This window comes from Canis aureus, chromosome 5, assembly GCF_053574225.1.
Source record: "Canis aureus isolate CA01 chromosome 5, VMU_Caureus_v.1.0, whole genome shotgun sequence".
NCBI lineage: Eukaryota > Metazoa > Chordata > Mammalia > Carnivora > Canidae > Canis > Canis aureus.
In genome coordinates, this window is record NC_135615.1 from 15,916,020 (window position 1) to 15,941,007 (window position 24,988).

Here is a 24,988-nt window from a genome sequence, read left to right on the forward strand (position 1 = left end):
CTCTTGTCCAAAGGTCACCTCATTTACCTAACAAAAGATGCCTTACTATTTAGGAGATACCAAAAGTTTTAGGAGCTCTTTGCCAGAAAAGTCAATGAAGATCAAATATAATTGACACATGAACAACACAGATTTGATCTACACGGGTCTACCTATTCACGCAGGGTTCTTAATAACACTTTCTTTTCTCTAGCTGACTTTATTGTAAGAATACAGTATAGTACAGAAAGCATGGAAGGTATGTGTTAATAGACTGTTTATGTTATCGGCAAGTAGTGGTAAGTTTTGGGGAAATCAAAGGTTCTATGTGGATTTTCAACTGCAGAGGGGGTTGGCACCCCAGTCCCCACATTATTCAAGGGCCAATTGTATATATTTTTCACGGTAAGTCACAATATCATGGGTAGGATTGGGGTCCTCCTGCCACACAAGCCCTCTGGGCCCTCCTCTTCCCCATCTGCCTCACAAACAACTCCTCAGACTTCCTGAGCAACTGCATGCCAACTTATCCTCTCTGAAGCTTTTTGTCCTCTGGGGTCTGGATTTTCAGTTACCCTAAGACATCTCTGCTATCGGGTTGGATTTCCTGAATCCGGAGCATGTGGAATTAAACTGGGTTATCAACTAGATTTTAACAAGATGGTGCACGGAATTCCATCCAAGATGGTCTGGAAGGTGAAGTCATCAGTGCTTGACAGAGGAATGCCATGTGTGTGCAAATCTTCCACTACCGTGGCCCTCCCTGCACACGCTCACTCTCCGGAGGGAAACACTTCACACCATCGTGTGGCTTCGGGGGCCCACCCTCAGAGCCTTGCCTTCTAGCACTTGGGAGCCATTCTGCAAAGCTCCCGGCCCCAGCCGCCTGTTTGCTTTCCCCTACACTGAGTCACCTGCACGGCTGCTTGCAGTTGGTTGTTCTTTCCCTGCTTCTGGCCCTTTCCCCCCACTTCCAACCAGCTTCCCAGCACCACCCCCCCACACACCGTGCGCAGTTTCCTCCAGACACTGCCTACACCCTGGAACCCAAGCCTCACTGTCCTGCTGCCCGGGTGGGGAGGCTTCTCTTCTCTGGGTGACATTCCACCAGCAGGGCCCAGCTGTGCGCTTATGGGAACCATCCATCCCTGGGGCCACAGCCCCTGCTCCCAAGAGGACTGGGCCACCAGCCTGCAGCAAGCTGGACTGCAGGCAAACTGACAACACACAGCAGGCTGACCACACACCCCCTGTACCCCCAAGACCGTCTGTCTACCTTCCCCTTGTGTTTGTTCTGAGTCAAAGTTGTCTGCCATGCACCCCCACCCCTGAAGATGAGCTTTTTCCCCAGGAGTGCTGATGTGTCGGGTCAGAGGTCAGGCACATTCCACCAGTGTCCAGAGGAGCAGGGTGTTGGCCACCCCTGTCAGAGTGCCCAGGGTGGGCAGCCTCCTCCCGTGAGCCTCCCATGAGCCTCCGATGAGCCAGCGGCCACCAGTGCGAGTGTGCGCTCCGTCACCCCGGGGTTCAAGGGCTGCTGGGGTGACCGCAGGGACCTCTGCGCGGCACGGCACAGTCCTGAGGCCTGGGGCTCGGGGCGGGGCTGTGGTTGTGAAGGCCTCTGCAGGCCAGCCCGAGCCCGGGGAGCAGCAAGCCTCCTCCGCCTTTTTTGGAGACCGAGAAATAGGGTGTCTGTTCTCGGGAAAGATACGGTAGAGAATATGCTTCTCATCACATTCCGCGGAGGCAGAGGAGTTTCGGGGTCGGGCCGGGTCTCCGGGTCTCGGTCTCGGGCGCTGAGGCTTTAGCACCAATTCCCTCCGGAGGGGAGCTAGCTGCCTGCCGCCCGCGCCTCCCCGAACCCGCCCCGCGGGACTCCGCAGGAGCCGAGCCCCGAAGGGAGGAGCCTTCTAAGCGCTGCCGCCCCCCCCGCCCCCTCCCACCCCGGCTCCCGCGCGGTCCCCAGGGCCCAGCCCCTCTGGGGCCGCCCGGAGCCGCCCAGCCCGCTCTCCCCTTGGCCGTCGAGGGCCGCGCTCGCCATCTGCTTTCCATGCAGTGTGGCTTTCCCTGCAGATGACGGAAACAGAAACGGAAAAACCATCGGGGTCCCTCCTGCAAAAACAATCATTGTCCGCTGAAGTGAGCTCTTCGGAACTTCCGGGGGGAGAGCACATCACTGCTAATGAGGAGGAATTCAGACAGGAATCCTGGCGGCCGGACTGATGCAGCCGCGGCCTGGAACGTCCGCGCGGGCAGCGGGGCTGGGGGGGGGGGGGGCACGGAGCTCCAGCTGCAGCCCGCCCGCGAGGCTGGGCACCCCGACCCGGCTCCCGGCCGCCTGCCTTCTCCCCCTCCAGAGTGGGGGCTTGCGGAGCCCGGGCGCTGCCCCGGGGGGCGGGGGGAGCCCCGCGCCCAAAGACGGCGACTCGCAGCCCAAGCCGCTGGGGGAGCCCCGGGGTGCGGCCTCGCCTGGGCTTGCAGGAGGAGCCCCTGCTCCCTTCAGCCCGCGTGCTGCGAGGGCAAGGCGCCAACCTGCATGCGCTGCACTTTTGCAAGAGAGAAAAGACAGCGTCCGGGACAGCGGCTGTGAGCTCCAGGCACTCCCTCAGCAAGGATCGGGAGGAAGAGGTGACCCGGGCCTGGACGACGTCTCCCGCCTTTTCTCCTCCGGTGACAGGAGCCCGCACTGCCCTTCCAGAGAGCAGAGCCGTGCAGATTGCATCATGCGCATGTGTGTCCACCTTCCAGTGGGCACACGTGTGTGTTGAAACCCCACCTTCCCTCCTCACTCACTGATGCCTCTAATTCCACACTTAGTTCCACACCAAGACCTATCATCGTCCTCTCTCTTAAGAGGCCATTATCTTGGAGAGAATAACACTTCAGGCTTGATCAGTAATTGGCATCATAGGGGAAATTAGCCCATCACACTCTCCTCAAGAGAAGGGCTTCATGGGAGGACGTAGGGAAGAGAATGAGAACACTGAGCACGGAAATGGGAGCAGAGCATGTGGAGAACATGGTCAGGAACAGAGATTTAGTTGTGGGGGCGCTGGGAGTGAGCGGGTCACCACCTTCCTGCCCTCAGGGAGGGGGCAAGGGTGCACTCCAGGGACACATTCCACCTCAGTGTTTCTCAGGGAAAAGTCTCTGCTGTGATGGTTTCTTTAGATCTATCCGAGCTCCCAGTAGTCAGGTGGGCTTTGACCCCCCCAACCCCACTTCCAAACACCATCCTATACTTTCCATTCATGGACACTCACTGTGTCTGACACGTTACTACTCTGAAAATGCTGTGACTTAACTTCTCACAGGTCCTCAGGGTGCTATTCACATGCTGGTAAAAACAAGCAAGTGTGGCACAGCTGCAAGTCTGACAACCCCAGCCCTGGCCTCAGATTCCCGGGCAACAATGATGGGTGCCCGGCACGCACAAACACACACACACATACACACACACACACACACACATGCTCATCTGCACACACGTTCAGACCTCTATCACATCCCGAAACCCAGCTCAGAGTAAGATGCCACATTCAGCTTCTGGGGAACGAGCACCCAGATAGACACTGTAGCAGAAGGGACCATTTTCTGAAACCGTGAGGCCCTCAGACTCCTCAAGGTCAGCTACAGCACACACTGTCTTGGTGTGAGTGTACAATCAGCTTAATCATTATGTCACAGTCAAGGTCTCCTTCATTTTTCCCAGGCTCAGAGCAGGTGCTGATGGCTCTGGAAGTCTCACTCTTCTGCTCCATGGTGGAGGAACACAAACCTCTTGTCCTCCCAGTAGGCGAGCTATTTATTTACTCAGCTCTCCAGTCAGCTCACCAACAGTGCCAGAGTGGTGAGCTGAGGGAAACCAGAGCAGCCAGGCTGCCTGTGCTGGGAGGTGCCAGCAGCCTGTCCCACCAACGCCTTTCCTGAGCTCAGAGCCGCTCTGCAAGTCCCATGGCCAGGGGAGCCAGGGTTCTTGCCAGGGTCCTGAGAATCTGCCTTGCCACACGCAGGTCCCAAGCCAACCCAGCAGAGACAAGGGGAACTGCAAACCAAACAGTGGGCTCAAACAGGTCACCAGCTTGGAGCATCAAAGCTCCACTGGATTTGTTTTATCAGGTTAGTGACGAAGTTACTCATCACACATTGCTCATTTTCTAGTCTATACCACTGACTACTTGCATTGGAATTTACTGTTATTTTGTGGTCTACATACTAGACTTTTAAGCAGGGACTCTTCTTTCTGATTTTTTAATACACAGTCCCATATAGCTCGTTGAAAATGCTGAGCACTCATTAGGCCATCTGGATATGATAATGTTGGGTGGGCAAGAGGACTATGGGATTTGTCCAAAGCTATCTGGGGAATTTTAAGAATTTAAAAGACTAGACTATCTCTTAGCTAAAAGCTCCTTCTTACCTTTGGAGGTATGCCTAAACAATTCAGACCCCTGGACAGTGTCCGGTAACTCTGGGTCACCTCAAAATAAGAGTCAGCCAGAGCTAATGAAGTCAAGTGTCATACTGTGAATTTGATTGGTTACTAATGTGGTTTGAACTAACAGGGAAAAGTTAGTTGATTTTGGTTCGGGGATCTGGTCAACCCATTGCTTGGTGACCACAAAGTAAGGACCCCCGGAACAAGTGAAGTAACGTATGTACAATAATAGGAATAGCTAAGACTTAGATAGGGATTACCCAGTGCCAAATATTGTTCTAAGCACTTTGCATGTGTTAACTCATTTAATCCTTGAAACAACTGCATGAGGGAAATTCTATTATTATCTCTCCATTGTGCAGATACGGAAATGGGAAGAGAGAGGTAAGTCATCTTCCCTGAGTCACCCATGGCTAACTAGACCACATACAGACCCCAGGCCTTGTCTCCTCTTCCACCCTGGGAATTGCCAACCATGATTATTAATTAACTGGACAACTAGTGGAGCTGATTTGCCATGATGTGTGCTGCCACCGTGAGGAGGACACTCCAGCTGGATCAGTTAGAAGGTCAGGCACTCAGGAGAGAGAAGGAGAATGGAGCTGGGGTCCATGTCTCTGCTCAAGGAGCAAGCTGCAAAAGCGGTGGGCCTCTATCCATCTTCCTTCCAGCCGCGTGTGGCCTGGTGGGCAACCAGGTGGAGGAGCAGAGCAGACCTCACGTGGACTGCAGCGCATGGGGCCCAGCGTAGAGTCCAAGGGCCAAAGTGAAAGGAAAAGCCAGGCTGGCCGTCTGGCCGGGTCATCTCCCGAAAAGATTAGATGGCACAGAGGAATGCAGGTTTGAGTCAGCCAGCTGGACACAAGGACTCCAGAGTAGAGGCGGGGCCTGGGAGAGGTGGGGACAGACCCAGGGCAGTCCCAGAGCCTACTGAGCACTCCAAGCAGCTGCTTCTGGGAAACCTGCAGGCCACTGGGTCTCTGGGGCAAAAGTGGGGGACATTCAGCTCCTCCTCTCATCCCTGCCTTGGCCGGGCATGGTACCAAAGCTAGGCTATAGCCCCGTTACTAGTATGTTCTAGGAGGACATGACCAGGACACTACACACACACACACACACACACACACACACACACATGCTGGGATTCAGAGCAGCACAGTTGCATAGTGACAGGAAGAAAACCTTTGAAGCCACTTAAATCTGGGCTCAGACTTCAGCTCTGTTGTGGTCTTGGACAAATTAGTAACTTCTCCTAAGCCTCAGCCTCCTGGCTGTAAAATGGGAATAATAAGGATGCCTGGGTGGCTCAGTGGTTGAACATCTGCCTTCAGCTCAGGGTATGATCCTGGGGTCCTGGGGTTGAGTCCCTCATTGGGCTCCCTGCAGGGATCCTGCTTCTCCCTCTGCCTATGTCTCTGCCTCTCTGTGTCTCTCATGAATAAATAAATAAAATCTTTAAAAAATAAATAAAATAAAATGGGGATAATAAAACATGTAAGCCACTGGGTTAATGTACTAGTTAAATGAGGTGACAGGTGCAGGGTGGTTTGCATTACTTACTGTGCAATAGCTAAGCTCTCTTCCTGCTGTTACAATCAGTGTTCACAGAAGTTATTGACTGGAGGACAAAGCTGTCACTCTCTTTGTGGGGCTCTATTTTCTCCCCCTACTTCCAGCTACGTGGGCATAAGCCCTTCCAAAGGATTGCCCCTTCTCTCTTCCCCTCAGAACCCCAAGCAGGTAGTAGGTACTTAAAAATCACAGGGTGACCAGGCCAGAGGAGACCGGTGTTCAGCTCCCCCGCCACCTCTCATCTCGGTTCCTGCCTCGGCTGAGGAGCCAACCTGGATCCAAATGGTCCTAAGAAAGCTTTGCCATCTTTGATTCCTAAGACTGTTTTCTTCACCTCAGTGAGCTGATGGGGAGTCAGGCTCCAAGAGGGAAGGACAGCTAGGCCCAAGCATGCCTGGCCCAGGAATGCCCCAGGTAGCCACATGCACCATTGGGGTAAGTGTCCCATCTCCTTGCAAGGCAAGACTCAAGCTTCCAGATTTTAAACTATGAGGCCCAAATCTGTGTTTATGTGTTTGGACAAAACTCTCATGATCTTGATTAGGTATCCTACCTCCAGTTGATCCAGGCTGTGGATCCCGCACTCACCCACTGACACCTAGGAACCGAGTGGAAAGCCTGCCTCACCCCCGACACCGCAACTTCCTGCCAGAAGGTCTTTCCACCTATCAAGGAGCATCACTGATGCCTGGGAGGGCTGGGCACTAGGCCTACAGCTCACACCACCCCCTGACCAGCCAGGCATGAATGACTTCAGGATACAGCCATTAACAAAGGAAAATGTGAGGGGAGCCTGGTTTTCCCAGCTGCCTAAGAGGGGAAAGGAAGCTGGACTCGGTGAGTCATACAATGGCATCAAAACAATTCAAGGAACTGTCCAAAGGAAATGACCAGAATAGCCTGGCAGATTGCTGCAGGCTGGGGGAGTAAAGAAAATGGAAGCCAGGATCTCTGTGGTACTAGGAGGGGGACATTAGAACAAGAAAAGAAAGCTTCCCCACAGTGGGGGAAACTGCTCCTTAGAAACACTTACTGCAGTGAAGTCTGCTGATTCCCAGGCTCAGGAGGGAAAGAGGGGCAGAGGATGGCAGAGGTGGAGGCTGCATGCCAGACGGAGGCCAGCCTCCCGAGCACTGTGCCCATCTCTCCGCACCCAGTGCTCCATGGGTGACATGGGTGGCTCAACTAGTCACACCACAGAAATCAGCAATCAGCAAGTGTCACGCACTAGGAGTCCTCTCCTGCCAAAGACAAGGTTCCAACAGGTGCCAGCACGGTGCTGCTTGGAGAGGCCGGGAAGGGACCCGGGCGGGCAGGTAGGGGGACCTCCAGTGGGTTTAGGCTCGATGTTAACACAGGGCAAGAGGGGTCTGTGGCCTCAGCTGTGTGACCCGGTGGGGGGGGACCTTGTTTGCAGGGAAGTTTGAATATAGATGCTAACTAAGTCTTGAGGTCTTTCCCCCCCTCTCTCTGTTCGAACAGAGTCAATTCTGAAAATCTCTCTTAAGGAGAAGGAGGTTTAAAGTTTTCGAGACCCAGCTAACTAAACATGGAGCCCAGGAGGGGATAAACAGTCATCTGCTATCATACTCATTATCCACGGCTTCAAAGGACTCCGATGTGTTTACAGAAAGAACACGAGAGTTCTCTATGTTTATTTTAAAGTATGGACTTTAATAAACAGTCTTTTTTTTAAAAAAACAACCCCAAATAACACACAGGGGGAAACAACCTTCTTTCTTTGTTTTATGCATCAGTCAAAACATAACACTCCCTTGGCTTTGGCTTAAATGAGTTGGTTTCTTCACAAAAGTTCACCGTTTATAAAATACATACACTTTATTGACTTTGATCTTTTCACTGGCGCAGCTTGAGGTTGGTTCAAAGTTCTATAGAGTTAAGCACAACCACATGTCACGGGGCAGCTCACATGTACCACTCGCCAGTGCAGGCCAAGGCAGCGTCAGGGTTGGAAAGGGTGGAGGGGTGGGCGAGGCCAAGTCGGAGGGTGAGCGCTTCACCCCGAGGAGACCTCAGCCAGATGCTCTCTCCTCCTGGCTTGCTCCTGCTCAGCCAGAGCTCGTGCCTGAAGAGGCAGCCGCGCAGACCCGGCTCGGACCACGCTGCGTCTCGGGAGCCAAAGCCATGCCGGCTGGGCCAGCTCACGGCAGCATGGGTCCTTCTCATCTTCCCTGACATGCGATGCCTTGATGAAGATGCAAATCTTGGAAGACTCAAGAAAAAGAAAAAGTGAAAACACACACCCTTAGTTACAAGGAGTCAAAAGTATAGGCATTTTAAACTCGCATGTACGTAGGTAGGTAGGTAGATGATAGAGATCGATAGACAGACATACAGAAGGAAACTCATAGCTACTTCTGATTCCATTCCTCCTGCAAGAAAATTCCCTTTTCTACATTCTTTTTGGCAGATGCTGGGGCTGCCACCCTGGAGCCATCATCCTCGTCTTCCACGCTGTCAGAGCCCTGGTTAAATTTCAGCATCCACTTCTCCTCCTTAGGACTCAGGATTAGACCTCATGGCACTAACCCAATCACGGTGGCACCCCTCCCCTTCCCGAGGACTGGGTTACTGTTTGGTAGGAGCAGTTCTAGTCCATATGATCCATGGTTAGCTTGGACACCACTGGAAATAAAGAGACATAAGAAAAGAATACTCTCTTTTCTGACCCCGAGGTGTCCGAAGCTGCTGTCACTGTCTTAAAACCATGAGGGCAGCTAACTAAAAATGGCAGAAGGGGAAGATGAAGAGAACCTCGGTCTCTGATGACATGGTTAAACTGCTGAATTAGTCGACCGCTGCGCCGACATAATTCTGGACACCTTGTTACAAAAGAAAGAAACTCCCTTATTATTTGAGTAATATTTTTGGTAATAAATTAAAATATGATTCACATACCATAGAATCCACCAACTGAAAGCGCACCATTAATGGTATTCAGTATATTCACAGAGTTGCACAACAATCGCCATAAATCACTGTTAGAACATTTTTACCATCTGCAAAGGAAACCCCATATACCTCTTAGCTCTCACTTCTCAATCCTCCCGTTCCTCGCACCCCTAGGCAACCATTATTTTGTCTTTATGGAATTGCCTATTGTGAACATTTCAAATGAATGGAATCATACAATAAATTGGCCTTTTGTGCCTGGTTTCTTCCACTTAGCATAATGTTTTTGGGCTTCATCTACATTGCAACAGATACAAGGACTTCATTCCCTCTTATAGCTGAAGAATATTCCATCGTAGGGATACACCATCATTCTTCATTTGACGAACATGTTGGTCGTTTCCACCTTTTGACTATTTGGATAGTACCGCTATGAATGTTCAGATAGTTGGATGGATGGATAGATAGATACATAGATAGATAGTTATGACTGTTACAGTAGAGAATTGTAAGAGGAAAGCCAAGCTAGAAAAATAGAAATCATACCAAATATTCCAACAGATTTATTAATACAGGGAATTGGTGACACAAGTGTTAGAAGGCCGAAAGAACGAAATGGAGATGCTAGAATAACCCAGAAATTGGTAACTGCAGAAGCAGTCTGGGGGAATAACATGGAAGAGTGATGTTACCAAACTATGGGCTGGGATGAGGGGCTTTGCAGCACTGCTGCATGGACCTCTGGATAAAAGTCCCACCTCACTAATATGCAGACAGTGAAGGTAGGAGTTCTTGGGAGGTTCCTTCCCTCTCCTCTTCCACCTTCTACATCCTCTCTAGGGCTTGCCATTAACAGAGCTAACAGGAAGCTGGCCAAGGAGGTTGGGAAATGTAGTTTGTAGGGTCTCAGCCCCAAAGCCACAGAGCAGAATATAAAAGAATGACCTTAGACTAACAGACAAGAGGTAAGTAAATGGTCCCTTGGACAGTAACATCCAAACACAATATTCTATCCTCACTTGAGATTTCATACATTGACAACTTGCTTCTGTGCTGTAAGATGTATGGGTCCTTCTTACAAATGAAGATGCTCTCACTATCTTCTCCAAAAAGGTGAAACACAGGGTCCTGACTGTCTTCTACCTGTCTCAGATTCTGGTGAATTCCTTTTCTACCTCAGTCACAATACCACATGCACTTCCATAACCTCAAGGTGAAATTATAGAGGCAACCATGGACAGCAAGTCTTATATACAATGATGCAGTGACAAGCAAAGGGGAGAATGCACAGCTGCTATAGTCTTCATTTCTGTATGAGACACATGACCATTGATGGTTTCTAGAACTTCTCTCTTCCACAGGCCATTTCCCCACAGTCACTGAGCCCCTCAGTGGGTCAGCATTCTCTACTTTGTTTCTTTTACTTTTATTTCTAAGGGACTGGATCTTCTACAGTCTTGCTGTTCTTAGGTTATGCAGAGATTGTTACAGGACTTAATTGGGACTAAGAGCTGCACCCCCAGAGAATCCTCTAGGCTCCAGAATGGTCCCTCCTGCCCCTGGAGTATAGCAGCAACCTTTTCTGCTTGGTAATCAGGACCAACTGTTCCAGCCAGTATCCTATTTGTTCAGTGGCATAAAAGCTCCAAATGTCCAGGTAAAAGTTTCCACTTTCAATTCAATGGGATCATTGTGTCCCTGGTGGAAGCATGCATCTGTTGTTAACTTAGAATTCCAAACCCAAAAGCTGCTGACATGGGAAGGGAAATTTCGCCAGTGGGTTTGTTAGTGATAGGAGCCAAGTCTATCTTCGTCTTTGGTTTCAAGACCCTTATACTCTGGTTATGGGGGAAACAGCACCATATATCAATTACGACACACTGTAGAATGGTGTTCCCACATCTCAAGTGTTGTCTCTCAACTTGCAATGTAACTCTCTCATCTGGGGGCCATTATGATATTCTATGAAGCCAGGTACTTCTAGGTGATGGGGCACATGGTAAGACCGGTGAATTCCATAGGCATAAGCACACTGCTGTATTTCTTTTGCTATAAATGAGTTCTTTGGCCAGAAGCAAAGTTGTGAGGAACACCATGACAGAGAATAACACGTTCCATAAATCCATGGATGAAGATGTTGCAGAGGTATTACAGGCAAAAGACAACCCTCCCCACTCTCCATCTAGAATAAGGGCTTATTCCAATAGTATAAATTGCTTCTTCCTCCTTAATGGGATAGAAGGGATCCAACATAACCACTGTGCCTACAGCTGGCCTTCAAGAATGACATTGTAGGGCAGCTAGGGTGGCTCAGTGGTTTAGTGTCACCTTCAGCCCAGGGCCTGATCCTGGAGACCTGGGATTGAGTCCCACATCGGGCTCCCTGCATGGAGCCTATTTCTCCCTCTGCTTGTGTCTCTGCCTCTCTCTCTCTCTCTCTCTCTGTGTGTCTCATGAATAAATAGATAAAATCTTTATAAAAAAAAAGAATGACATTGTATCAGGGGCTCAGCATATGCTTCTGCTATCAGCAGGTTAGGCACTCCGTGGTGGCAATGGTCAGATTAACATTAATGAGGAAAATTCCTTGTTGTGAAAAGATGATAGGCTTCCATCTCTGTCAACAAGACCACTTTAAACATGGACCCATTGACTAAGCACCATGTGCTTGAGGGGAAAGGGTGGTCAGCATCTACAGTGTGTCATCTTATTCATCTGCTTATTGAAAGCCTCTTGTAAATGTCACTCACTTTGCATTCACATGGGACAGAAATTCGCTCCCACTTTGTGCTCACTCTAAAATGTCCACCACCATACTTATTTCTAGGGGGTTCAGCACTCAAGAGCATGTCAGGATATCACCTCCAAAGTGAAAGACAAGAGTTGCCCTTTGTATCTCTTACAAGTAGAAGTACCTTCAGGTTCTGGAGCCAATACACACTCTACATATTATGTGCTATTCTACCAAGAAACAGAGCTGAAATTTTAAAGACTCGACCTTGTCATTTTCTCTCTAAATTCTCCAGTGTAGTTAGAAGCAGCCATCTGGTTTCTCAATACCTTGACTTCAATGGCCACTTTATTGCAAGCAACCACGGGTAAAATTAATTAATCGTGATGCCACTGCACAAGCATGAGTTGCCAATACCTAATGTTTCATTGGCAGGGGGTTCAGCATCACTTTCAAGGCCAAAGGTAGGGACAAATCAACTACAAATTCCCATTTTGGGGGTCTGTTTCCTGGGACTCCCTCCTTCTGGTACCCTAAATGCAGTATCAGTTAAGTTCTAGTCAGGAAAAGAGAAAGCACATTAGGGATTTCAAAGCACAAAAACTGTAAAGTGGGCACTGGAAGGCTTAAAGAAAAACATATGGATGCTAAAGTAACCCAGAGATCATGTATAGCAGGAACTACCATGCAGGGCTGGGAGGAAAAAGGGAAGAGATATTGCCATAAGGCCTAAGGGATTGGAGGAGGATCTCACCGAAACCCCTGGGGAGGGACGTGTCTCTCTGCACAGCTGATACCCCAGCCTCTGAAGACAGCACACCAGGCTCTGGAGAGGAGATCTTCAGGGGAAAGACTTGTACTGCTGGTGCCTTGACCTCCGAATAGGGCATCAAGGCTGACTACCAGATCTGGAAGTGGGATTTCTGTCTGGAGGTGTTTATCCCCACAGTTTGGATCTCTGGATGGAGGCATATCCCAGTAGGTATTCAGATCGCTGGTGCAGCTGGAAGTGTGCCCTGCAGGTGCTCAAATGTTCCCAAGATCCTGGTGCAGAGTGTGAGAGAAGATACCCCAGCAGCAGTCTAGCTGCTGCTCGCATCTTTGGATGGGCACAGCATGATCATGGCTGGTGCTGGCAAGCAGTCAAGAAATGGGAGGGTGGAGCCTTCTTTCTGCTGCTGCAACAACAGTGATCAGAACTGCAAAACAAGAAGGGAGCCCGTTTCACACTCCTCCCACTTGTCAACCTCTTCTAAGTGCCCCTGTTGGCAGAACTAACAAGAAGCGCATTGCAAGGGGTTCGGAGAAATGGAGTTTAGAGAGCTCCTGCCCAAATTTGAAAAGGTGGGCTCTGAGCTGAAAGACAGCAGGTTAATGACTAAGATAAGAGAACAGAGGATCTGGAGCCCAAAAACCTGGGTTTGGTACCAGTTCTGCAACTCATTGGTTGACTAGTATTTGAGTGCTTACTTAACCTCCTTGTCTCTCAGTTTCCTCCTTTAGAAAAGGTGGATAGTATCACTGACCTTAGAAGGTAGTTGGGAAGAAAGGTGAATTCAATATACAGAGAGGTGCTTCGGAAACTCTTGTGCCATTTTAATGAGGTCTTATTGTGAGAGTCAATCTGCGTTGCTGCAATGCCACAAAAGGAAAGTATATCTGCCTAGAATCTGTCGTACCTGATACAAGTTGCCCATGGGGAAAAGTCTGTGAGTGAAAGAAAAGTCCAGGGATGTGCAAATGGTAGGCAAGGGTCATACCAAAAGATAAATAAATAACCAGACTAAAACATAAATAAGTAACAGTTTGAAGCGTCTGATCCTGACTCAGACATCTGGTGCTGGAGAACTAGTTAGTAGGTGCTTCGAGTTAGATACCTGTGGCCCTTTTCATTTGGGGAACAAGCTGGGGATGATGGGATAACAAGCAAGTGGATTAAGGGGCTCAGGAACTAGCTGTTCAAGACAAAGGCATTTTCTTGGCTGTTGGGGACAGATCCTTTGTGGAGTCTGACAAGGCTGAGCCATGGGGAGCTGGAAGATGGAACAGAGACATGGCCCCCAGTGGTACTCTCTGTCTCCATTCTTTAGGACCACCATGGACGAGTCTCCTTGGTGTTTTTACTGTTATCCTTCAGCTTATTTCCCTTTTAGGGAACATTGATGACAAGCAGTCAGGTTGAATGGCTTTTTTTTAAAAGTATAATTGACATATAAACTATATTAGTTTTAGATATACAACATAATAATTCAATATTCGTATCTATTATGAAATGGTCACCACAATAAGACTAGTAAATGCCCATCACCATACATAATTACTAATGTTTTTCTTATGATAGGAACTTTTAGGATCTACTTTCTTAGCAACTTACAAATATGCAATACAGTATGATTAACTATAGTCTCCATGCTGTCCATGACACCCCCCAAGACTTATCTGTTGTATAACCGGAAGTGGGTTCCTTGTGACCCCCTGCACCCACTTGGCCCACACTCTACCTTTGGAAACCACCCATATGTTCTCTGTATCTATGAGCTTATTTTGGTTTTTGGTTTTTGGTTTCTGTTTTTTGTTTTTAGATTCCATGTATATGTGAGATCACATGGACTTTGTCTTTCTCTAATGTTTCACTTAGCATAATGCCCTCAATGTCCATTCATGTTGCTTCAAGTGGCAAGATTTCCTCAATTTTATAACTCAATAATATTCCATGGTGTGTGTGTGTGTGTGTGTGTATATATATATATATATATATATATATATATATATATATATAATATATTTCTTTATCTGTTCATCTATCAATGGACACTTAGGTTTTTTCTGTATCTTGGCTAGTGTAAGTAATGCTGCAATGAACAGAGGAGGGAATCTAGTTTTTTAAATTAGCATGTTTTTTTTTTTTCAGATACATTCCCAGAGGTGGAACTGCTAGGTCATATAATTTTTAATTTTTTGAGGAATCTCCATAGTGTTTTCCATGGTGGCTATACCAATTGACATTCCCACCAAAGGTTCTCTTTCTTTCCCCACACACTCACCAACACTTTTTATTTCTTATCTTTTTTTAAATAATCATTCTTACAGGGTGAAGTAATATATCACTCTGATTTTGATTTGTATCTCCTTGATGATTAGTGATGTTCAGCACCTCTTCATCCATCTGTTGGCCATCTATATATCTTCTTTGGAAAAATGTCTATTCAGATCCTCTATTTTTGGGGGTGGGGAGAGGGAGCGAGAGAGCACAAATGAGGGTGAGAAGGGCAGAGGGAGAGCTAGAGAGAGAATCCTAGCAGGCTCCACACCCAGCATCCTACAGGGCTTGATCTCATGATCCTGAGATCATAACCTGAGCCAAAATCAGGAGTCACCCAGGAACTGCCCCCACCCCACCCACTTTTTAATTGGATTGTTTGGGGTTTTTGCTATTGAGCTGTATGTGAGTTCCTTATATATTTTGGATTTTAGCCCCCTATCAGATATATGATTTGAAAATACTTTCTCCTATTTGGTGAATTGTTGCTTTTGAGATTGACATTGCTCTGGAGCCTAAGAATTTACTGCCTTGTTCAGTAATCACAAGGCTAAAAGTGATAGGCACACTTTGCCGCCTTTGTACATACTTAGGACAGGAATGGTGGTGGTGTGCCAGGTAAACCATTGAGTTAACTTTTTTGTTTTTTGTTTTATTTTGTTTTGTTTTACCAAAGTGACTTACTTACCTACACTATTCTTCATTGGGTATATATATATATAAAGACAGGGCAGCCCAGGTGGCTCAGTGGTTTGGCGCTGTGTTCAGTCCAGGGAGTGATCTTGGAGACCTGGGATGGAGTACTGCATCGGGCTCCCTGTGTGGAGCCTGCTTCTCCCTCTGCCTGTGTCTCTGCCCCTCTCTCTGTGTGTGTCTCTCATGAGTAAATAAATAAAATATTTAAAAAAATACATAATAATATACTCATTAAACAAGTGAGTCCTAACCAAATGTAGAGATGGCTTCATAAAACTCAAAGTAAGTTTTGTATTTTTCCAGTATAATGAAGAAAAGTGACCTGTGCCTATCCCTGGAGACATATCCTTATATACTGGTTATGATGCAGGCTCTGGTGTGAGACTTGCAGAGTTCAAGTCCTGGACCCACCATTTGTAAGCATGAGCAGTCTTTCACATTCTCCAAGTGAATTTTCCTCATTTGTAAATGAGGAGAATGGTACTTCTACTTTCACTCCGTAATTCTTGCTAGGATCAAGTGAGATAATACACATAAAGAGATCAAAATAGTGACCGGTATATAGTAACCCCTATTTTATCATCATTTACAGCAATGGCTATTTAAGAACAATTCCTAATAATTAGAAAGATTACTGACAGTTTTTATATAGTTGGAAAAGCCTGGATATCTCAAGTTTTAATTATATTTCTTAGGCAAATCCAAACTCCTTTATCTCATTGTCCATCTGCTCCCTTTCTCCATTCTCCTTGAGCTACTGTGGTTCATTTTCAAGGAAAATATCAGGATCAGATGAAAGAACTACAGAAAGTTCAAGTATTTTTCTTGGAACTGTTAGCATTCTGTGAAAATTTTTCCTTTGGATTAAGTGTGTCCGTGTTGAGGGTGGGGTTATGTCACATTGGTTTTGCAGAGCAATGTGGGGCTACCTAGAGGACAAACAGAAACATGGCCCCCTTTCCTGGCTACGTGACTTTGATTTTAACATCCAAATCAGCTCTCCCATTTTTAGCACTCACAATTAGTAGAACAATACCTGCCCCATCTTCTGCTCAAAGATAGGCTAAGAATGCACAGAATGTCTGGAAAGTAGAAATAGATACCATCACCGTCATCAAGGCTTTTACTAAGAGCCTCCCTCCTTTTTTCCAGCTATCAGGCTTGATATCAGGCCCAGAGAAGCTGGGTGATTGGGAGAGGTTGTCCTGCTCTTGAAGCCACACTGTGAAGTGTAGACAAGATAGGTAATAAATATATTGGTGTTGACAAACCAGTTATTATCAACTCTCTTTCTAAAGGCTGTCAGCCTGCATCTGGCTCTCATTTCCATCCCTTCTGACCTCTCGACCCCTTGGCTCCATCAGTTCTTTCTACTCTTGTTCCTTCTCACAGCTGATCTCTCTCCAGGGGCTCTGCCCCCTTCTATAGGGGCAGATATGCTCAGACCTCCCCATCCTAAGTAAAGCCTTTACTAAATTGGATTCTCCCTCAGCGCCTGCCAGTTCCTGTCCTTCATTTGCTTCCACAGTTCTCATATGTTGCTGCGGTTTCCCCCATACCCACTTTGCTCTGCTTGTTGCCATTTTCTTTCCTTTCTTCACCCTTAATAATGAGTTAAGAATAGCCTCCCATTACCAAATTCACTGCACACTTTTGCATCCAGTCTCTTTAGCAGCACATCAACACCCTCTCTCTCTTAGTTTCTGCATCTGTGCATTGTCCGGGTTTCCGGCAGGGTGTGGGGGTTGTTTGTTTTCATTTTTACTTTCTGGTCCAACTATTCTCCTTTTATTAGAACTACATAAATATAAACAACGTTTTCCAAATTCCTCTTCTGATCTATTTCTCTCACTACACTCATTTGTGCCTTGGTGACATCATCCACTTTCATGACGCCATACCTGGGTCAAATCAGTTAAGAGTGATGTCTGATTTCCAGATCCACCTGAAACTCATCCCCTGAGATCTAGGTCCCTGCTTCCAACTGCCCACTTAGATGTTGTGTTTGGATTGTCAAGTTCGGTACTTCCTAAAATGATCCAGGCCCTGGAGACCAGTTCAGTTCTGCTGCTGGCACCAGACCAAACCTGTAACTTCATTCTCCTTCACTTTCAATCTTTTTTTTTTTTTTTTTTCAAATTTATTTGACAGAAAGAGAGTGTGTGCATGTGCATAAGCAAGGGGAGCAGTAGGCAGAAGGAGAGGGATAAGCAGGCTCCCTGACATGTGGCTGAATCCTAGGACTGAGGGATCATGACCTGAGCTGAAGGCAGCCACTTGCCCAATTAAGCAATCCAGGTGCCCCCACTTTCAACCTTTACTCAGTTGCCAGAAACAATTGATAATTTTATTATAGTGCTTCCTGCCCTTTCTAGTAGCACTGCCTTGGTCAGGCCTTTATGTCTGGTTTGGACTATTCTAGCAATATCTTAGTGGGTCTCTTTCCTTCCAATATCTCTATCCTCCTCTCCTGCACACCACTTTTTGATTGGTCTTCTTACAGTCTTACATTGGTCCTGTACATATCTGCTCATAAGTCTCCATATCAACTAAATCAAGGTTAGTTGCCTTAAGGAAACAATCAATGAAATGAAAAGGCAGCCTACAGAATGGGAGACAATCTTGGCAAGCCACGTATCTGGTAAAAGATTAGTATCTAAAATATATAAAGAACTTCTACAATTCAATAGTAAAAACATAAATAACAATTTTAAAAATGGACAAAGGAACTGAATGGACATTTCTCAAAAGAAGACTTCAATGGCAAACAGGATGTGAAAAGGTGCTCAATATCACTAATCATCAGATAAATGCAAATCAAAATGACAATGAGTTATCAACTCACATGGATTAGGGTAGCTATTATCAAAAAATAAATAAAAAACAAATTTTGGCAGTGATGCATAGTACAACTTATATGTGGAATCTATGAAAGTTAAACTTAGAAAAACAGAGTGGAATGGTGATTTCCAGGTGCTGGGAGAATGGGAGAAATGGGAAGATGTTGGTCAAAGGGTACATTCAGTTATATGATGAAGAAGCTCTAGAGATCTCATGCACAGCATTGCTCTAACGATAATACATTGCATTAACTATACAACTGTACATTGACACAAATTTATATAAAACACACAGAATTGCATACACTAAAATTACATTAACTATAAAGTAGTTAGCATCCTTGAAATTTGCTAAGAGAGTAGATCTTAAGTGTTCTGACTACACACACATAAAAATGGTAAATGTATGAGGAGGTGAATATTAATTAGCTTGATTGTAGTAATCATTACACAAGTTATACTTATATCAAAACACCCCATTGTACACTTAAATATGTACCCTTTTTTGTCAATCATTCCTCAACAAAGCTGGCAAAAAAATAAGTAGTAAAACTCAACCAAATCTGTTTAAGTTAATAACTTTACCAAACATAAAGGCCACTAGGTAATCTACAATCTGAAGTCTACTGGGATATAAAATCATGACTGTAGAAATTCTGTCTTGTTCATCACTATCCATCCTCAGCATCTAAAACAGTGTGTGGCTCATCAGAGATATTCAATAACCCATTTTCCAGTGAATGAAGGACTGTGAATAAAGTAATAAGTTGAAGAATAAGAAGGGAACAGTTTGACTAGTCTGAAGATTTACCTGAGATAGAATAGGGTCAGATTATTAAAGGCTTTAAATGTCCCACTAAAGCAACTAAACTTTTTTTTTTGAAGCACTTTATTGAAGTATGTTTGACATAGAAAAAGTTGTATGTATGGAATGCATGCAACTTGATGGATTTGGAGATAAGTATATACACATAAAACCATCACCACAATCTATGCCATAAACATGTCTACCCACTCCAACAGTTTTCTTCTGCCTTCTTTATTATTTTTATTATTCTTTGTTATAAGAGCACTTAAGATCTACCCTCTTAGCAAAATTGCTAACTATAGGCACTATGTTGCCAGTAGATCTCTAGAATTTATTTTATATATCTGAAACTTTATACACTTTGACTAATGCCTCCTCTTTTCCCTCTCTGCCTACACAATTCTGCATCCAGTTTCTATAAATCTGACTATTTTAGATTTCTTAAATAACTGGTATCATGTAGTATTTGTCCTCCTGTATCTAACTTATTTCACTTAGCATAATATTCTCCAAGTCCATCCTCACTATGACAAATGGTAGAATTTTCTTCTTTTTAAAGATAGACTAATACTCTATTGTACCAATTCCACAATTTATTTATCCATTTACCCATTGAGGAACACCTAGGTTGTTTCCATATCTTGGCTATTGTGAATAATGTCGCAATGAACAAAGGAGTTAAAATATTAGTTCAAAAAACTGATTTCATTTTCTTTGGCTATATATCCAGAAGTTGGATTTCTAGAACATATGGTAGTTCTATTTTTAATTGTTTTGAGGAATTTCTATACTGTTTTCTATAATGGCTATACCGATTTACACCAGTTGAAGGGTTCCCTTTTCACCACATCCTTACCAACACTTATCTTTTTGATAATAGTCATCCTAACAGGTGTGAGGGGATATATTATTGTGGTTTTGATTTGTATTTCCCTGATGATTAGTAACTTTGAGCACCTTTTCATATACTTGTTGGTCACTTATCTGTCTTCTTTTGAGAAATGTCTATTAAATTTCTTTGCTTAGTTTTTAATTAGGCTCTTTGTTTTATTTAAATTTTGTTTTGTTTTTGTTATTGAGTTGTAGGAGTGCCTCATATATTTTGTATATTAACCCCCTATCAGATACATGGTTTGCAAATATTGTCTCCATAGGCTGCCTTTTCACTTTATTGGTATTGATTTCCTCTGCTGTGCAAAAGATTTTTAATTTGATGTAGTCCCACTTATTTATTTTTGTTTTATTGCCTTTGCTTTTGGTGTCAAATCCAAAAAAATCATTGCTTAGATCAATGTTAAAGAGTTTATTCCCTATATTTTCTTCTAGGAGTTTTACAGTTTCAGATCTTAACATTTAAATTTTTAATCTACTTTGTGTTGATTTTTGTGGACAATGTAAAATAAGGGTCCAATATTATTCTATTGTTTGTGGGTATCCAGTTATCCAGACATTTATCGGAGAGATTATCTTTTCCCCATTGTGTATTCTTGGCACTCTTCTTGAAGATTAGCTGATTGTATATGTCTGGGTTTATTTCTGGGCTCTCTATCTGTTCTGTTGGTCTATGAGTCTATTTCTATGCCAGGTCCCTACTGTTTTGATTATTATAGCCTTGTAATATAGTTTGAAATCAAGAAGTGTGATGCTTAGAGCTTTGTTCTTCTTTCTCTAGATTGTTCTGGCTATTTGGATTCTTTTGTGGTTCCATACAAATTTTGTGGTAAGTTTTTCTATTTCTCTGAAAAATTCCATTGGCATTTTTTCTTTTTTCTTTTTTTATTGGAATTCAATTTGCCAACATATAGCATAACACCCAGTGCTCATCCCACCAAGTGCCCCCCTTCAGTGCCTGTCACCCAGTCACCCCCAACTCCCCATCCACATCCCTTTCCACTACCCCTTGTTCATTTCCCAGAGTTAGGAGTCTCTCATGTTTTGTCACCCTCACTGATATTTTCATTCATTTTCTCTTCTTTCCCTTTTATTACCTTTCACTATTTTTTATATTCCCCAAATGAATGGCATTTAATAAGGGTTGCATTGAATCTTTATATCACTTTTGGCAATATGGACAATTTCACAATATTAATTATTCCAATCATGAATATTGGATATCTTTCAATTTATTTGTGTTTTCAATTCCTTTCATCACTATTTTATAGTTTTCATTGTACAGTATTTTATATTCTTGGTTAAATTTACTCATAAGTATTTTACTGTTTTTGACACTATTGTAAATGAGATTTCTTTATATTTCTTTTTCAGATAGTTTGTTATTAATGTGTAGAAACACAACTGATTTTTATATGCTGATTCTGTATCCTGAAACTTTAATAAATTGTTTATTAAATAGTTTTTTTAGTTAAGTCTAGGATTTTCTACATATAAGATCATGTCATCTGCAAACAGAAAATCTTACTTCTTTTCAGATTTGGATGCTTTTTATTTTCTTGCTGAATTGCTCTAGCTAGGACTTCCAGTACTATGTTGAATAGAAATGATGAGAGCAGGCATCCTTGCCTTATTCCTGATCTAAGAGGAAAAGCTTTCAGCTTTTCACTATTAGGTGTGATGTTAGTGGCAGGCTTGTCATATAGCCTTTATTATGTTGAACTAAACTCCTTCTATACCTAATTTGTTAAGATGATGAATTTGTTTTTATCATGAAAAGATGTTTTATTTGTCAAACACTTTTTTAAGCACCTACTGAAATGATCATATGCTTTTTATCCTTTATTTTTTGATGTGCTATTCACGTTTATTAATTTGTATATGTTGAAACATCCTTACACCCAGGGATAAGCTTCATTTGATCATGGTGTATGATCCTTTTCCTGTATTGTTGAATTCCTTTTGCTTGCATTTTGTTGAAGATTTTTGCATCTATAGCCACAGGGATATCAGTCTGTTACTTTCTTTGCTTACAGTATCCTTGTCTGGCTTTGGTATCAGAGTAATACTGGTCTCATAAAATGAGTTTGAAAGTGTATCCCTTCCTCTTCCATTTTTTGAAAGAGTTTGGAAAGGACTAGTATTAATTCTTCTATAAATGTTTGGTAGAATTCACCAATAAAACCATTTGGTCCTGGGCTTTTCTTTGCTTGGAGGTTTTTCATTACAGATTCAATCTCCATATTCATTATTATTCTTTTCAGATTTTCTATTTCTTTATGGTTCACTATGGGTAAGTTGCATGTTTCCATGACTTACCCATTTCTTCTAGGTTATCCAATTTGTTGGTGTATAGTAATCTCATAATCTTTTGTATTTCTGTAGTATTAGCTGTATTTATTATATCCATTCCCATTTTCAAGTTCTATGGTATTAGAGTCAATTTTTGCTACATAGCAAACAGCCATAAAATCTCAGTATCCTAAAACAAGAAGTATTTATTTTTCACTCACATGTATGTTGGTAGGCTGGGGAAGATATCCTTCAGGCTGAGGATTAGTCAAGTTTGATCCACATATTTATTCTTTTGAAGGGCCTATAACAACCTGGAACATGTTATTTTTGTGGTGAAGATCAAAAACTCCTAGAAGAGTAAATGGAAGCGTGTGAGATGTCTTAAAAAAAAAAAGATGTTATTTATTTATTTATTCATGAGAGACACACAGAGAGAGATGGAGACATAGGAAGAAGAAGCAGGCTCCCTGCAGGGGATGCAGGACTCAATCCAAGGATCCCAGGATCATGACCTGAGCTGAAAGCAGACACTCAACCACTGAGCCACCCAAATGCCCCAGCATGTGAGATGTCTAAGATCTAGGCTCAGAACTAGTTCTTCTGCTCTGATTCCACCCATCACTGTTCCCAAGTCAATCCAATGTTAGTGGGCAGGTCAGCTATCCCTCCCATGAAGGTGAGGGAGAGAAGAAATACAGTGTGCCACACCTACAATCTTTAAGCACAAGCCCCAGACCCTTCTTTCTTATTTACTTTTTAGAAGCTGCTTTATGCATTGTAATATATTTTCTTTATTTTTTATAGTCTATTTAAAGTTAATATTATACCAGTTCACATAAAATGTAAGAACTTTGCAAGTGTACAGTGCATCTTCCAGCCCCATCTGTTATGCTAGTTATTATATGTAATACATCTATACACATTATACACTCCAAAATACAATGTTTCAATTTTTGCTTTGAACGATCATATGTATTTTTATAGAATTAAGAGGAAAAATTTGGCCTTATGTTCACATAACATATTTACCATTTCTAGTCTTCTTCATTGTTTTATGAAGATCCAGATTCCATCTGTTATCATTTTTTGTCATCCTGAAGAAACTTGTTTAGCATATATTATATAGCCCAGGCCTGCTGACAACAAATTTTCTCTCTCTCCTTTTTTGTTTTATTTTATATGTGTCTTTATTTTGTCTTCATTATTGAAGGATATCTGAGCTTCATATAAAATTTCATGCTATTTTTTCCTCTCTCAGAAAGTATTTAAAGATGTCTTATAACCCTTTCCTGTCCTCCTTTTCTAACTGGTTTCTACTATCCTTCACTGTATGACCCTATTGTCCATGCTGGGAATCTCCTTCCCTAAATCTACTTTGTTTAGAGATTCATTCTTGTGTTTCATCCCAGGAGAAATTGCACTTAACACCTGTAATATGGGAATATGCTGGAAGCAGGAGGAGCATGGCTAACCCTATGGTTTTGTAGGCAAAAGAGCCAATAGCAATGTTGTTTTAGATGATAGGCTTGTATATCCAGGAAATCAAAGAGATCCTTGTATTAGAAATAATAAAAGAATTTCATGGGACACCTGGGTGGCTCAGCAGTTGAACGTCTGCCTTCGGCTCAGGGCGGGATCCTGGGATCCAGGATCAAGTCCCACATTGGGCTCCCTGGGAGGAGCCTGCTTCTCCCTCTGCCTATGTCTCTGCCTCTCTCAATCTGTGTCTCTCATGAATAAATAAATAAATCTAAAAAAAAAAAAAAGAATTTCATAAGATAGCCAGATACAAAGTTTACAAAATAATACCTTTTGTTCATGCTAAGAGTAAAAAGTAGGAAGTCACTTTTTAATTCTTATTTTTTGTTAGAGAGTGCATGAGTGAGCTGGGGGAGGGAGAGGGGCAAAGGGAGAGGAAGAGAGATAATCATAGGCAGGATCTATGCTCAATTCAGAGCCTGACATGTAGCTTGATCTCATGACCCTGTGATCATGACCTGAGCCAAAATCCAGTCAGATGCTTACCCAACTGAGCCACCCAGGTGTCCCTGAAGTAAAACATTTTTTAAATACCATTTATATTACAAAAGAATTGTCACATATTTAGAAATAAATTTAACAAAAAGGAACAGTATGCTTATAAATATAACTGTCAAATATTATTAAAGAACATAAAACAAAACATGAATACATAGAACTTATTTATTTTATAACTGGAAGTTTGTACCTTTTGACCCCTTTCATCCACTTTGCCCCTCCTCCCACCCCCTGCCTCTGGTAAGCACCAATTTGTTCTCCTATCTATGAGCTTCTTTTTATAAGATTCTGCATGCAATGAGATCATGGCATTTGTCTTTTCTGTCTAATGACAATAATATTTTAGAGTCTCCCTGAAAAAGATTCTACTGAACTGTTGAAATTCTGAAAAGCAACTGCAAGGGCTAGCCTAAAATAAAACCTTCAAGTAAATCACTGAGTGGTATGGGCAGCTTCTAGAATGGCTAATAAGCCCCATTTCTTAGTATTCACACCTTTGTGTAGACCCTACCCCATGAGTGTGAGCTGGCCCTTATGTTTTGTTTCTAACAAAAAAGAATATGGCAATAGTGATGGGCTCTTACATTTGGCTATTATGAAAAGATTCTTGTTTCTCTCTTACTCTCTGGTATTTCTCTCAATCTCTCCCTCTGTCTCTGTCTGTTTTTTCTCTGGGTCGAACCAGTTTCTATGCATCAAGTAGCCCTAAGGAAACTCCTATGGCAAGGAACGAATGTCTCTGATCAAC

At 43.7% G+C, this 24,988-nt stretch overlaps 1 long non-coding RNA gene across 1 annotated transcript in view; it reads right to left on the reverse strand.

The window, feature by feature from the left end:
* Positions 1-7,642: 7,642 nt before the first annotated feature.
* The window catches only part of LOC144313338 (uncharacterized), a 29,630-nt gene continuing 12,284 nt past the window's right edge, over positions 7,643-24,988 (reverse strand). Inside the window, exons 2-3 of the long non-coding RNA XR_013379006.1 lie at positions 22,422-22,552; positions 7,643-8,222 (exon numbers count right to left, since the gene is read on the reverse strand). This is a non-coding gene — a long non-coding RNA (uncharacterized LOC144313338). The remainder of the gene's footprint in view (positions 8,223-22,421; positions 22,553-24,988) is intronic.